The sequence below is a fragment of the Mangifera indica genome, chromosome 17, assembly GCF_011075055.1.
Source record: "Mangifera indica cultivar Alphonso chromosome 17, CATAS_Mindica_2.1, whole genome shotgun sequence".
Taxonomy (NCBI): domain Eukaryota; kingdom Viridiplantae; phylum Streptophyta; class Magnoliopsida; order Sapindales; family Anacardiaceae; genus Mangifera; species Mangifera indica.
In genome coordinates, this window is record NC_058153.1 from 2437101 (window position 1) to 2450784 (window position 13684).

At 34.2% G+C, this 13684-nt stretch overlaps 2 long non-coding RNA genes across 2 annotated transcripts; both read right to left on the bottom strand.

Moving 5' to 3' along the window:
- Window positions 1–6296: 6296 nt before the first annotated feature.
- On the bottom strand, window positions 6297–7096 carry LOC123200478. Its single transcript, XR_006498582.1, has 2 exons — window positions 6918–7096; window positions 6297–6728 (listed from the first exon to the last, which is right to left on the bottom strand). It is a non-coding gene; the product is annotated as an uncharacterized LOC123200478 (long non-coding RNA).
- Window positions 7097–7381: 285 nt separating this feature from the next.
- Window positions 7382–10137, bottom strand: LOC123200479. The gene is made up of 4 exons (XR_006498583.1): window positions 9911–10137; window positions 9710–9779; window positions 8234–8386; window positions 7382–7483 (listed from the first exon to the last, which is right to left on the bottom strand). It is a non-coding gene; the product is annotated as an uncharacterized LOC123200479 (long non-coding RNA).
- Between the last annotated feature and the right edge of the window lie 3547 nt (window positions 10138–13684).

Below are 13684 nucleotides of genomic sequence, written 5' to 3' on the forward strand. Positions count from 1 at the left end.
ATTTTGAGATCTATGACTCCCAAATTTGATTATGTGGTTTGTTCTATTGAGGAGTCTAAAGATATAGACACTTTGACCATTGACGAATTGCAAAGTAGCTTACTTGTACATGAACAACGTATGAGTACTCACATCGAAGAAGAACATGCTTTGAAGGTCACCCATGGAGATCAGTCAAGAGGAAGCGGTCGAGGTCGTGCAAGTGTTAGAGGCAGAGGACGAGGACGAGAAAGAGGTAGACAAAACTTTAACAAAGCCACAGTGGAATGCTACTGTTGTCATAAACTTGGGCATTTTCAATGGGAATGTCCAAGTAAGGAGAATGAGGCAAATTATGCAGAGACACAAGAAGAAATGTTGTTGATGGCGTGCATGGATAGAAACAAAGACAACAAAGAAGATGTGTGGTACCTTGATTCAGGATGTAGCAATCATATGTGTGGAATGAAGGAATATTTCTCAGATCTAAATGAGAGTTTCAGAGATTCGGTGATGCTAGGCAACAACACAAGCTTGGCTGTAATGGGAAAGGGCAACGTGAGGCTACAAGTGAATGGAACAACACAGATTATTACAGAAGTGTTTTATGTACCGGAATTGAAAAACAACTTGTTGAGCATAGGACAATTGCAGGAAAAGGGGCTTTCTATTATGTTTCAACATGGAAGGTGCAAAGTGTTTCATCATGAGAGAGGATTGATCATGGACACGAAGATGTCTGAAAAACGAATGTTCATACTACAAGCAATATCTCAGCCTTTATCATCTGTTTGTTTTCACTCAATTATTGAGGATAAGGTACAACTTTGGCATTGCAGATATGGGCACTTGGGTTTCGCTGGTTTAAAAACTCTTCAACAAAAGAAAATGGTGAATGGTCTACCTCAACTAAAGTCTCCTTCAAGGCTGTGCAAGGATTGTTTAGTAGGAAAACAACAAAGAGGTTCGTTTCCAAAGCAAAGCACCTGGAGAGCATCACAAATTCTTCAATTAATACATGCTGATATTTGCGGACCGATCAAACCTATCTCTAATAGCAAGAAAAGGTATTTGCTTACCTTTACTGATGACTTCAGTAGAAAAACATGGGTTTTCTTTTTAACAGAAAAAACAGAAGCCTTTGATATCTTCAAAAGGTTTAAAATTCGTGTTGAAAATGAGACAAATGCATCAATTAAAGGCTTGCGTACTGATCGAGGAGGAGAGTTTACATCACAAGAATTCAATAATTTTTGTGATAAGAATGGTATCCAGAGACAGTTGACAGCTCCATACACGCCGCAGCAGAACGGAGTTGCAGAACGAAAAAACAGAACCATTATGAATATGGTCCGCAGTATGCTTTCAGAAAAGAAGATTCCTAAAACCTTCTGGCCTAAAGCAATCAATTGGACGGTGCATGTCTTAAATCGAAGTCCGACTTTGGCCGTCAAAAATAAGACTCCGGAAGAAGCCTGGAGTGGAGTCAAGCCCTCAGTTGAGTATTTTAGAGTTTTTGGTTGTCTTTCTCATGTTCATGTACCTGATAATAAAAGAACAAAGTTGGATGATAAAAGTTTGAGTTGTGTTTTGCTGGGAGTTAGTGAGGAGTCGAAGGCTTATCGATTTTATGATCCTATTTCTCAAAGGATCATAATAAGCAGAGACGTTATGTTCGAAGAAGACAAGGGCTGGGATTGGGATACGAAGTATGAGGAAAATATTGTCTGTGACTTGGAATGGGGTGATCAAGAGAAGGAAGTAGCTGAAATTGATAGAAATAGGGGTGAATCTGATCTTGATAATAATGTACAAGAAGAGGAGGATTTCTCCTCTGATTCTTTGGCTGTAGAGAATTCATCTAGTTCGAATAGAGGGAGGAGTCGGAGACCACCAGTTTGGATGCAAGACTACGAAACAGGAGAAAGACTTTCTGAAGAAGAAAATGAAACTCAGTTGGCTATGTTTACGTCTGTTGATCCTATTCGTTTTGAAGATGCTGTAAAAATTGAGAAATGGAGGAAAGCCATGGATGTCGAAATGGAAGCAATAAAAAGGAATGACACATGGGAATTAACAGATTTACCTGAAGGTGGAAAGAAAATTGGAGTAAAGTGGGTTTACAAGACCAAATTTAATGAGAGTGGAGAAGTTGACAAGTACAAGGCAAGGCTTGTAGTGAAGGGATATTCTCAACAACAAGGTGTAGATTATACAGAAGTGTTTGCACCCGTGGCACGTATGGAAACAATTCGTTTGGTGGTGGCTCTTGCAGCTCAAAGAGGATGGGTCATCTATCAACTTGACGTAAAATCTGCGTTTCTATATGGTGAGCTGAATGAAGAAATTTTTGTTGAACAACCTTGTGGTTATGTGCAAAAAGGACATGAACACAAGGTTTATAAATTAAAGAAGGCACTTTACGGGCTTAAGCAAGCACCGCGTGCATGGTACAGCCGTATAGAAGCTTATTTCATAAAGGCAGGTTTTGAGAAATGTGATTATGAGCATACTCTTTTTATCAAGGCAGCAAAAGAAGGTAAAATTTTAATTATAAGTTTATATGTTGATGATCTCATCTTTACTGGAAATGATGATTTGATGATCTCTGAGTTTAAAAAATCTATGAAATGTGAGTTTGACATGACTGATCTTGGCAAAATGAGGTTTTTTCTGGGTCTTGAAGTGTTGCAAAAATCTAATGGTGTGTTTATTAGTCAAAAGAAATATGCATTAGAGGTTTTGCAAAGGTTTGAAATGGATAGAAGCAACTCAGTTCATAATCCGATTGTTCCGGGTTGTAAGCTCGTGAAGGATGAAGAAGGTGTCAAGGTAGACAAGACTCATTTTAAACAGATTGTTGGTAGTCTCATGTACCTCACAGCTACTCGACCGGATGTGATGTTCGTTGTGGGTCTTATTAGTAGGTATATGGAGAATCCTACTGAGCTTCATCAACAAGTAGCAAAAAGGGTGCTGAGATATTTGAAAGGAACGCTTGATTTTGGAATTTTCTATAAGAAGGGAGGAAATAGTGAACTTGTTGCATACACAGACAGCGATTATGCAGGGGATTTGGAAGATCGAAAAAGCACATCAGGTTATGTTTTTTTATTGAGCTCAGCAGCTGTATCTTGGCTATCAAAAAAACAACCAGTTGTTAGTTTATCTACCACTGAGGCTGAATTCATTGCTGCGGCTTCATGTGCATGTCAGGCAGTATGGTTGAAAAGAGTGCTGGATAAATTGAGCTTGAGTCAAGGTCAGACAACTGCTATTTATTGTGATAGTAGTTCTGCAATTAAGCTGTCAAAAAATCCAGTAATGCACGGTCGTAGTAAACATATAGATGTGCGTTTCCATTTTCTTCGAGAGCTCACAAAAGCTGGTTCTGTAGAATTAGTTTATTGCAGCACACAAGACCAATTAGCTGATGTAATGACCAAACCTCTGAAGTTAGATGTCTTCTTAAAGTTGAGAGCAGCCTTAGGAGTTTGTTCTGAAACTGATATAAACTGATGCTTAAGGCATTCAGTTTAAGGGAGGAAAATGTTGAGTTGTTCTGTTATCTAGTCAAATAATATCCCTATTGTTAAGGGTGGTATTTTCTGTTTGTTTTAGTCTTTCCACGTCTCTAGGAGTTGTTAGACGTGGGTTGCTTATTTCTTGGTCAAGCTGTTATGTAAGGCTATTTAAGAGCCAATGTTTTTCTTATTTCTGAATAAGACGAAATCTTCAGTACCAATATTCTTTTCATAAGCTTTTCTTTTGTTATTAACAGATGCGAGAGAATCAAAAATATGTGGAGTTAGAAAATGGGCATGTTCGTGAAGTCTTTTATACTAATAGCTGCGAAGGGTATAGGCGCAAAAATTGCAGACACGAGCTAATGGGACCCAAGCTAAGAGGAAAAGTTAGATTCGCCTCCTTGATACGCATGGGACCCAAGCTAAGAGGAAAAGTTAGATTCGCCTCCTTGATACGCATGGGACCCAAGTTAAGAGGAAAAGTTAGATTCGCCTCCCTGATACGTATGGGACCCAACTCTCATATGAGATCCACGTCTCATATGGGACCCAACTCTAATATGAGATCTATGTCTCATATGGGACCTAACGCTCATATGGAACCCAACTCTCATACGGAGTAACTCTGGTTGAAAAAAGTAAAGATAAATTTATTATTTTATTAATAATATTAAAAATATATAAATTTTATTATATTTTTATTTTTATTTAAAATTTTTTAATTTTTAAAAATAATATTCTCTTCACTAAAACTTAAGAATTATTTTTTAAAGGCTGTCCGGCCACTGGCCAATGTCACTTCTAAGTTTAATTTATCTTTCAAAGGGATTTGTGAGAGCATAGAAATGGAAAGCATTGATGCTCTTAAGAATTCCAACGTTCAATTTTTTAAATATTAAATGTTGAAGGAAATTTATATTCTTCCAAAATAGAAATCGTTGAAATGGACCACCATGTTTATATTTAGGCCTAAAATTTGTTGAAATTAGGGTTTTAAAATTAGATAAATGATCGAATCAATTATCTCATCAGATCATGATTTAATCAGTTTAATTTATTTTTAAATTATTATAAATTTTTTAAATAATATAATCCAATTAACACATTTTTTAAACATAAATCATATAAAATTCATTGGAAGTAACCTTTTACAATTCAATAATGGCAAAACTTATTTGAAAAATAAATTTCAATTTAATAAAACAAAAAGACTCAAAAAAGCAAAATAAAAAAATTAAATATATTATATTATATAAACAATAAGATATTATTATATAATTAAATATTATTTTATTTTTTATTTTTTATTTAAAATTATCTAACCTTATAATAAAATATCGTTATTGCGTGTGCATTCGTGAATATCCTTCAGCATCTGCTTGACTGTATTGCCGTTAACTCTCCCTTTGTCGATGCTTGTGCAGCGGAAGGACTGCTTCCTTATAGGCTGATGGTAGGCCCCCAACCTTGTGATTTTGGCCTCAAGTGGGATTCCTTAATAGAGGGTCGAGAAAGCGACTTTTTTTATCTGGGCTAAATGACTTTTCCTTCTTCCGATCCCACTTCGGCTAACGCGAGGAAAGTCTCCACCGTTCTCAGGGGAAACAAGCATTGTTTTTGCAGTGACACTTGGGATCCAATCATTTGAGCCGAGCGTGGGATACATGAAGTTCCCCTCCATGGGGCAAAGCCAAAGCAATGGGCCATCACACTCGGCTCGCTACAACAATGGGCCATCTATGGAAAACAAATAATCAACGGGTCAACAATGTTTTACATCAAATTTTACCTCCAATGCATTCATACAAGCAGCGCTGTCAGAGCCATACATAAAGTTCCCCTCCATGGGGCAAGCCAAAACAATGGGCCATCTATATAGGAAACAAATAATCAACGGGTCAAAAATATTTTACATCAAATTTTACCATTAAATTCAAGTGAATTAACACCTATAATATAAGGCATGTGTTATGTACTTACGATGTATGAATATTATATTATAAGTTTTATGTTTTTTATTTTACAGTAAAATTATATACACATATTTTTAATTTCACAATCTAATATATAAATAATGTATTTTCAATCATTATATAAATAAGTGACTTTTGAATTAAAGTTAAAATAATATTTAATCATATAATAACATATTATTTATTTACTCATTTGTATATTCAAAATTGTCTGTATATTGTATTGTTCTTTCTTTTAACAAATGTGAAAAGGAATTTTGTTATCTTCTCTTTAGACTAGTCTAAAATCAATATGTTTAGGGGACTTCTTCAAATTTTTTTTTTATTTTGCAACAAAAAATCTTCTTCAAATTGAATCTCTCTTTTAAGATTGTATCAATATTACCAAACAAGTCAAACTCTAAATTTGCTAATTGAGTCCACAACTTTTAACATGTTTTATATGGTTAAACATCCTCAAATATAAATCGATCTAACATGAAATTGAAGGTACTTTTTCTACTTCTAAAAGTTAGACTGAACAAATGAGCTTACAAAAATTTAAATATATAAATAATATGTTATCATATAATTTAATGATTTTAAATTATAAATAATAAATTTATGTAACTAATCATGTGCTAAAAAGTTGTGTACATTCCACTAAATTATATCACTAGATAACTATATTTTAAACTATTTCGATGAAGCTTCCAAACCCAAGAAGGATGCAGGAAAGATCCTACAATAATAAAAGTTTTGTCTTGGATTGGTAATCCAATTTCACCATATCGATTTTAGAAGTAAAGAATATCAAGCGACCAATCATAAGATTATGGAAATAAAATAGCACAAATTGTTACGCCATACAAATGATATAGGATGCGTTACAGATTGGAAACATATTCTTTCTTGCCATAATATACATGAATACTTTCATTAGCCATTATGAAAATTTAATATATAGAAATATTTCGGTTCAATCAAAATACGCCCAAAAAAAAAACAGTAATGCAAAGAAGCTAAAAAAATATTTTAAAAATTCTCTTACAACTTCAATATGATAAAATTTAGCCATTATCTTCCAATGGCCGTATCCATAAAAAGAATGTCGGAGAGATTTTAGATTGTTTCTTGAAATCTTTGTAGTATCAGTTATACCCGCATAAAGAGAAAGGATTCGTTGACTTAAAGACATTGAGTGTTCGCAAACCTTTTTCAAAACTCAAAAATCTTGTATCTTATCTTCTACTATCATTGAGATCAAACCCTGCATTAAAAGAAAAATATGTTATCATAATTTGGATACATATTTGTTATATAATCTGGGTATGTCATCATATAATTGAATGATTTTAAATTAAAAAATAACACTTAATCAAATCATAACATTTAACATTACTTTTAATTAATATTTAAGATATATTTAGAGAGAGAAGAAAGATAAGTAGAAAATTACTGTTGAAATTCAATATTGGTGGAAGGAGCAGTGGAGGAGGAGTTGGTGATGGCGGCAAAGACAGCCTGCGACAACACAACGGTGGTGCCAGAATTAGAAGGCGGAGAAGCAGATTGAAGAGCATATTCAAAAATCTTGATATGAATAGTGACGCCGGCTAAGCAAGTGTTGGCCTCCGTGGCGCTTATGCATCAAACCAAATATGGTCTCCCACACAACCATCGCCGGCGGCTCCAAACAAATTGCTTGATGGAAACTGCGTTTGATCATTGCCATAGCATGCTGTAGCTGTACGTATATATGTATGTATCAAAGTTGAATTAGCAATGAGGAAAACTAGGCCTTGAATCTTATGAAATGCGGGTGAAATTTTTATATATACTTACGTAAATACGGCAGAGTATACCGGGCGGCCATTCCTACGTCTGCATAAGAGATGTAGATGAAAAAAGGAGGATGGCTATGAGCAGCCATGGCTGTGGCCTCAGTACTTTTGCAGCAGCAAGAGGTCTCAAAGAAGTGTCTCCCTTTTGCTAATTATCTTCTAGGAGATAAACTTTTCGTCCCTGTAGTTTCCAGCGGAATAGGGAACATATAGACATTAGAAAGACTTGTAGATTAATTTGGTGCAGTTCATTTGAAGATTCAAAATTTTAAAACCATTTGATGGGGTATCTAAATCTTTCTTTGTCACGTTGACTGCTGACCTAACATTAATATTCCATGCCTAGAAAATGGACACAACACAACTTCTCAGAGATGATAAAGCTAAAGGGCGGATGGTCCCAATTTCTGATTACAGTTGCTTTTGGTGTTATTCTTTAGGCCAAAGCACTTATTCCCACCCAAGGTTTGATGCATTCCAAAACTCTCACTCTCAGCTTTTTCAAAACCTAAATACCGGTCCGTTATCTAATTTCTATTACTTTTATTTGTTAGTTACAAGTGTAAAAATATCACTTTATCAATAATATTAAAAAAATATAATTTTATCTCGAGTTTTGAAAATAGACAATTTTTCCATAAAAATGATTGATGTAGCATGTTCCCTGTTGGCAAATAAGAAAGATTACTCATCCATACTTCAACAAGAATAAAAAACATATCCTGTCTAATTCTAGATATCAATTAAAAAGATTCAAGAAAAAGAATTATATTTATCATTAAACGAGTGGAACATGCTTCACTCATGTGTCAATAACAATTACATAACGAAGCGAGACAAAACTATAAAATGCGCATAGGTTAAAATAGAGCATTATTCTTAGAAGAAGAATGAATGAACGCATGAGATGGTCGGGAGAAAGCAAACAAACCTTGCCATGACAAAGAGTTCTCTAACCATTCTAGAGCCTTCTCCAATATATTTCTGAACCTGAAACCCTGATGAAAGTACAATCAGTATGATGACGCACAGCTCTAGGCACCAGTGTTTTTCCAGTACCAGGTGGTCCATATAGCAACACACCCTGTTATGTAAGAGAAACCAAAGAGAGAGACCGAGTTTGTAATATGTACCCAAGCGACAAGATGAGCAAATAGATGCGATATAACAACACTCAAATTAATAAAAGCGCATAAATAAAAAATCCAGGATTTAACAAATCATCAAAGAATTAATTAGGTCCAACTCGTTGACGGTTCAAAGAATTATTAACATAAACCATCAATCACTCAAATATCAAGGGTTCAAAGAACTAATTAATAATACACTCAAATTATCAACATAAACCATCAATCACTCAAACAAAGGGTCTAATATAAAAATGGCCAAAGGACTATTTTCCACCCAAACTATGCTGAATTCTCAAAGTTCTCTCTATTAACTTTAAAAATATCATCTGTCCACTCATAACAGGTTAAATTTAACAGAACCCTAACCCCTAAAAATTTAATCTCATTTTCCCCCCTAAAAGTTTAAAAACTAACATTTTATTCCTTAAGCTAAGTATGAAAAGATCGCATTTCCTCTCCTAGGATTTAGTTTTCAAACCCATTCACTTTCTCCGATTGTCTCTCTCTCCCGAATGTTTCTCTTCCACCGACGACTCTTCTCAACTCCACCCCAACCCATCCGACGCCGAAAGACGACGTCTTGAAAAAGAAATCGTCTTCCCAAACAATGAAAACAAGATAGATCAATCGATTTCTCTTTCCAGATGATGTCGAATGAGTTGGGGTGGAGTTAAAACGGGTCATCAGTGAAAAAGAAACTATCAGGAGGGAGAGACAGTAGGCAATGGTGTCGGAGAAAGTGAATGAGTTTCGAAACTAAACCCTAGGGGGAGAAATGTGATCTTTTCAAACTTGGTTGAAGAGAGAAAAGTTAATTTTTTAAATTTAGGAGGAAAAATGAAATCATATTAAGTTTATTTTTAAAATTGAATATAAAATGATGATTTTACCTTTACTACAGTTGATTTTAACTGTTCGTGGGTGAATATTTAATATTATCAAAAATAAAAAATGAAAACTTGATATTACAGCATACCTTAGTGAGAAATAGTCCTTTGGCCAATAAAAATTAATAAAAGGGAAAGTAGTTCCAAAAGCACTATCGCTTTTCCCCAAAACTCCTTTAAACAAAAACAATAAAAAAATGTATTTCCATTAACTGTTAACATGAAACTTCATGTCTCTCTAAGTTACACATTCTATTTCTTGTTTGCACTCTCTTTCACGAATAAAAATGGACAAAACCAAACATGTTGCGATATTAATTTATTAAAAAAAAAAAGAAAGAAAAGAAAACGGCCACAAATCAGAAATAAGTAAATAATCAGTAAATATACCAGTGCCTCCATCACCGACGATTACAAGCTTGAAGCTTGGGTAGTCGACAGTCTGCTGATTTGGCAAAGCCTGAAAAACAAGAAAACATAAAGATTCATCCACTTAATAATCCTACCTACAAGTTTCGGAAACAATACATCAAGATCTGAAATTGTTAAATGAAACCTAAAGTATAGCAAGAAGATCGAGGAAGAGCTTACCATTAGTATATCGCGCTAGAGTGAGCGATGAAGGGAGCAGAGATATGGCAGACGGTGAAGACGGCAATGAGCAGGGGTCTATATGGGAGTGGGGGATTTGAATTGAGGTTCAGCGTGGCTTTAACTTAACGCTACTCTACCAACCGTTGGATTTAATTACTTTTTAGTGATGCTACTTTGTTCTGGAACATCATTGACCGTCTGATCCTTGTTTGCCTCAGATGTACACACTTCTTTCCGCTCCGCTTTCTTTATAAGCTCATTCAAATTTCAAACTCATCCAAATCGTTTATTATACATTTTCATAAAATAAATACGTGTAAACCCACGTGTGTTTTTTAAGACATTTGAACATTGACAGGAGCCCGCAGCGAGGGCCGGCATGGTCCAATCTGGGCAGGGCTCTCAAATATCATAGACCCTGTTGGGATCTCACGAGAAAGATTTACGGGCTGGCCTGATATATTCATAAAAAAATAAAAAATTACAAAAATTAATAATTTCAAGAAAATTAAAAATTTGCTTTAGTAGTATGGTCTGTAAAAAAACATACGAAGGAACTGTGGATCATGTCCCGGGCCTTTACATTTGGTAGATCTAATTTTGATCAAATCAATCAGACTATTTTAACTAACCAATCGAATTGAATTTTTAATTTTTTATAAGAATCTGAAATTTTCGTTATAAAGTATATTTATTTTAGTTTATAAATTTACAAATTCAAAATATATAAATTTACAGTGGAATCCACTAATTAGTTTACAAAATGAAAGTTACAGATATATATAAAATAAACATTCAGATTACATAAAGTTACAATTTTTTAATAATTAAATCAACAGAGTATTAGGTTTTAACTTTGATTTCATTTCTAAGTCAATATATGACCAAAAATGTATTATCTCACGAAAATATGTGGCTAAATATTTGCCAAATATCTTCAAATCTGACTGATTGGATAAGAGCCGTTGCATCGCCAAAATGATGAAAGCAAACAACAATAAAAGGGGCCAAGCAGGTCGAATTGGCAAAGGGATTTAGCCATTGAATATGGTGAGTGTCCCCGCCGGCGATTGCACTAGTTTCAAAACTTTGAGATCTGAAAGCTCTCTTCTGCAGAAAGAGTCGAAGTTGAAGAAGAAGCAACGCATAAGAAGAACGTCGGCAGTGCAAAAGTAAGGGCTGGAGAAGAGGTTCTTGGTTTTGGGTTTTATTTTTCAATTTATAATTTTTTAATATAAAGGACCGGACCAGCATGAACCGGGTTGGACCCAGAACCGGGAACACACCGCCGGTCCAATCGCGGTTCATTTCGAAAGCATGTATTAAACAGGTTTTTTAGTTTCAGAACCCGTTTGAAATGCCGGATTATAGTCCGGCAGGTCTGACCAGCCGGTCCGGTCCGGTTCTGTAAACCACGGTTTTGACTATTTCTTAAAGGTCCATGTTCGAGCATACTAAGTTATGCATGAGAAGTATTTAAAAAGCATAATCCACAACACCAAAACAGAATCCCAATAATAAACAATATTATGTATACTTATTTTAGATATATAAATATATATATATATATTTATATATATTATCATGTGTTATTTGATGATATATATAAATATATATTTATTTGAATATCTAAAGTGGATATACAGAGATTTATTGCTCCAACAATATATGGGGGAAAACCTAAATACCACATGCTTATTTCCAAATCCCTGCCATATAATGTCGCGAACATTTTTTAAATAATAGTAGCAAATAAAAGGTAAAAGGGCTTAAAAAGCAGCATGAACGATCGTGGCATACCCAGTAACTGCCCTCTACTCAAATGCGTCGTCATCATCCTCAGGAAGAGGCTGACTAGCTGCTGCAGCAAGCTCGGCTTCATGCCTAAGGTAAACAAAAAAATAAGTATCAGGCAAAAGAAATTAACAACATTAAATTATGCTTGAGGGGAGTGGCCACAAATTGTTCAGACTGAAGAGAAGAATCCTTAAATTCCAAACTAAGTGATTGCAAGCATAAAGATTAAGTTCTCTTACGGTTGCTGTGCAGCCAACTCTATGTGTACTTCTAGGGGAGCAACAGCAGGAGACTCGACAATCTTTCTGTTTATCCACCAAAGGAGAATTCCAACCTTTAAAACAAGCAACAGGACGGTGAAAGAGATGACAAGCAGCTTGAACCAGTTGAAGAGCTGCTCCTCCATCTTAGATAGCAAGCGAGAGACGAGATATATCTTGTTTTGCAAATGCTGGTGTACCTGTGGCTTTTTATGCTGGTGTTACCTGTTGGTTTTTATGCGGACGAGCAGGGAGAAAAGAGGAAGAAATTTTCGAGAAAAGTGTGGCAAACCGCGTTTTGGACTGCATTCCCCCCTGCCCCACCTCTCTCCCAACCCTGGCCCCTGCCCTGCCCCACTTCTTCCCCAACCCCGCCCGGCCCCCTACATTTTGCTTTGTAAAGTTTAACCCCTAAGATTTTTTCCTCTTCTCTCCGATGACAATTCTTCATCTCCAAACCGTCGATCATCCTCCATCCTACTTACCTCTCCCTCTTAGCGTCTCTCCAACCACCAATAGATAAAAATTATCTGAAAATCTAGACAAAAATCTTTTGAAAAAAATTGTTTAGATTTTCAAATGATTTTTGTTAATTGATAGTCAGAAAAAGGCCAAAAGAGAGATAAGATAAAAGAGAGGATGGGCAATAGTTAAAGATAACAGATCCTTACTAAAAAAAAGAGAAAAAAAAACTTATGAAAAAATTATTATTTTTTAAGTTTTAAATAGAAAAAAATTATGATTCTTTAAATTTGAAAAAAGAAAATATGATAAAATTTTAATTTTTTAAAACTTTTTTATAAATAATAATTTTATCTTTAATTTTTATTAAAACTTTTAATAAAAATTATCTCATAAATAAATATAGTATTTTTAAAAGTTAAAGGAATGACTTTGAGAACCTTTTGCCTTTATGCTTGGAACTCGAATTAGGATTGTCAAACCGAAGTAGTGGCGCGTTTTGTATGGGCTTGCGTTGACTGCAGAACGAAAAATATTAATAATAATGTAATCAAGGAAATGATCCTGCATGTGGATTTGATATAATAATTGATTGATACATTATCATCTTTACAAATATTATAAATATTCTTAAAAAATTTAAAATTTTTTATATGTATTTTTATTATATTATTAATTTTTTAAAAAAATATATCAATTTGTATTAATAATAGGTATCATATTATATGATATGTATCGTATAATACATTTATTATATCGTATTAATTTGATATATCTCATGATACATATCATTTTTTATTTATATTATATTATATCATAAAATATGTATCATATGTCAAATAATACTCATAACTAGTAAAACACTTGAATCATGATTGATCAAATAAGCATGAAAGGTGTAAATTTTTAAATGAAATCGAATTACCATCTTCACAATATATAATAATTATTTTATAATTTAATGAATCTAGTAAAACTTTAAATCATGTTCAACAAAACCAACATTCTTCTCTCTCTCCTCTGTATATTTATATATAAAGCAACATTGCAGGATTTTAGATGAGGGTAGAGGCTAATTCATTTCTTAAAAAATTAGCTTGAGGTGGAACATGTCAAAAATCTCTTTTTAATTCAAAATTTTTTATTATTATCTTACAACCTTGACAAATCAACTACAGCCACGTGTTACCCAATCAACTACAGACCCCTCCCCCTCCCTCTCCCCCTCCCCTGCTAGTTTACTATAGTACCT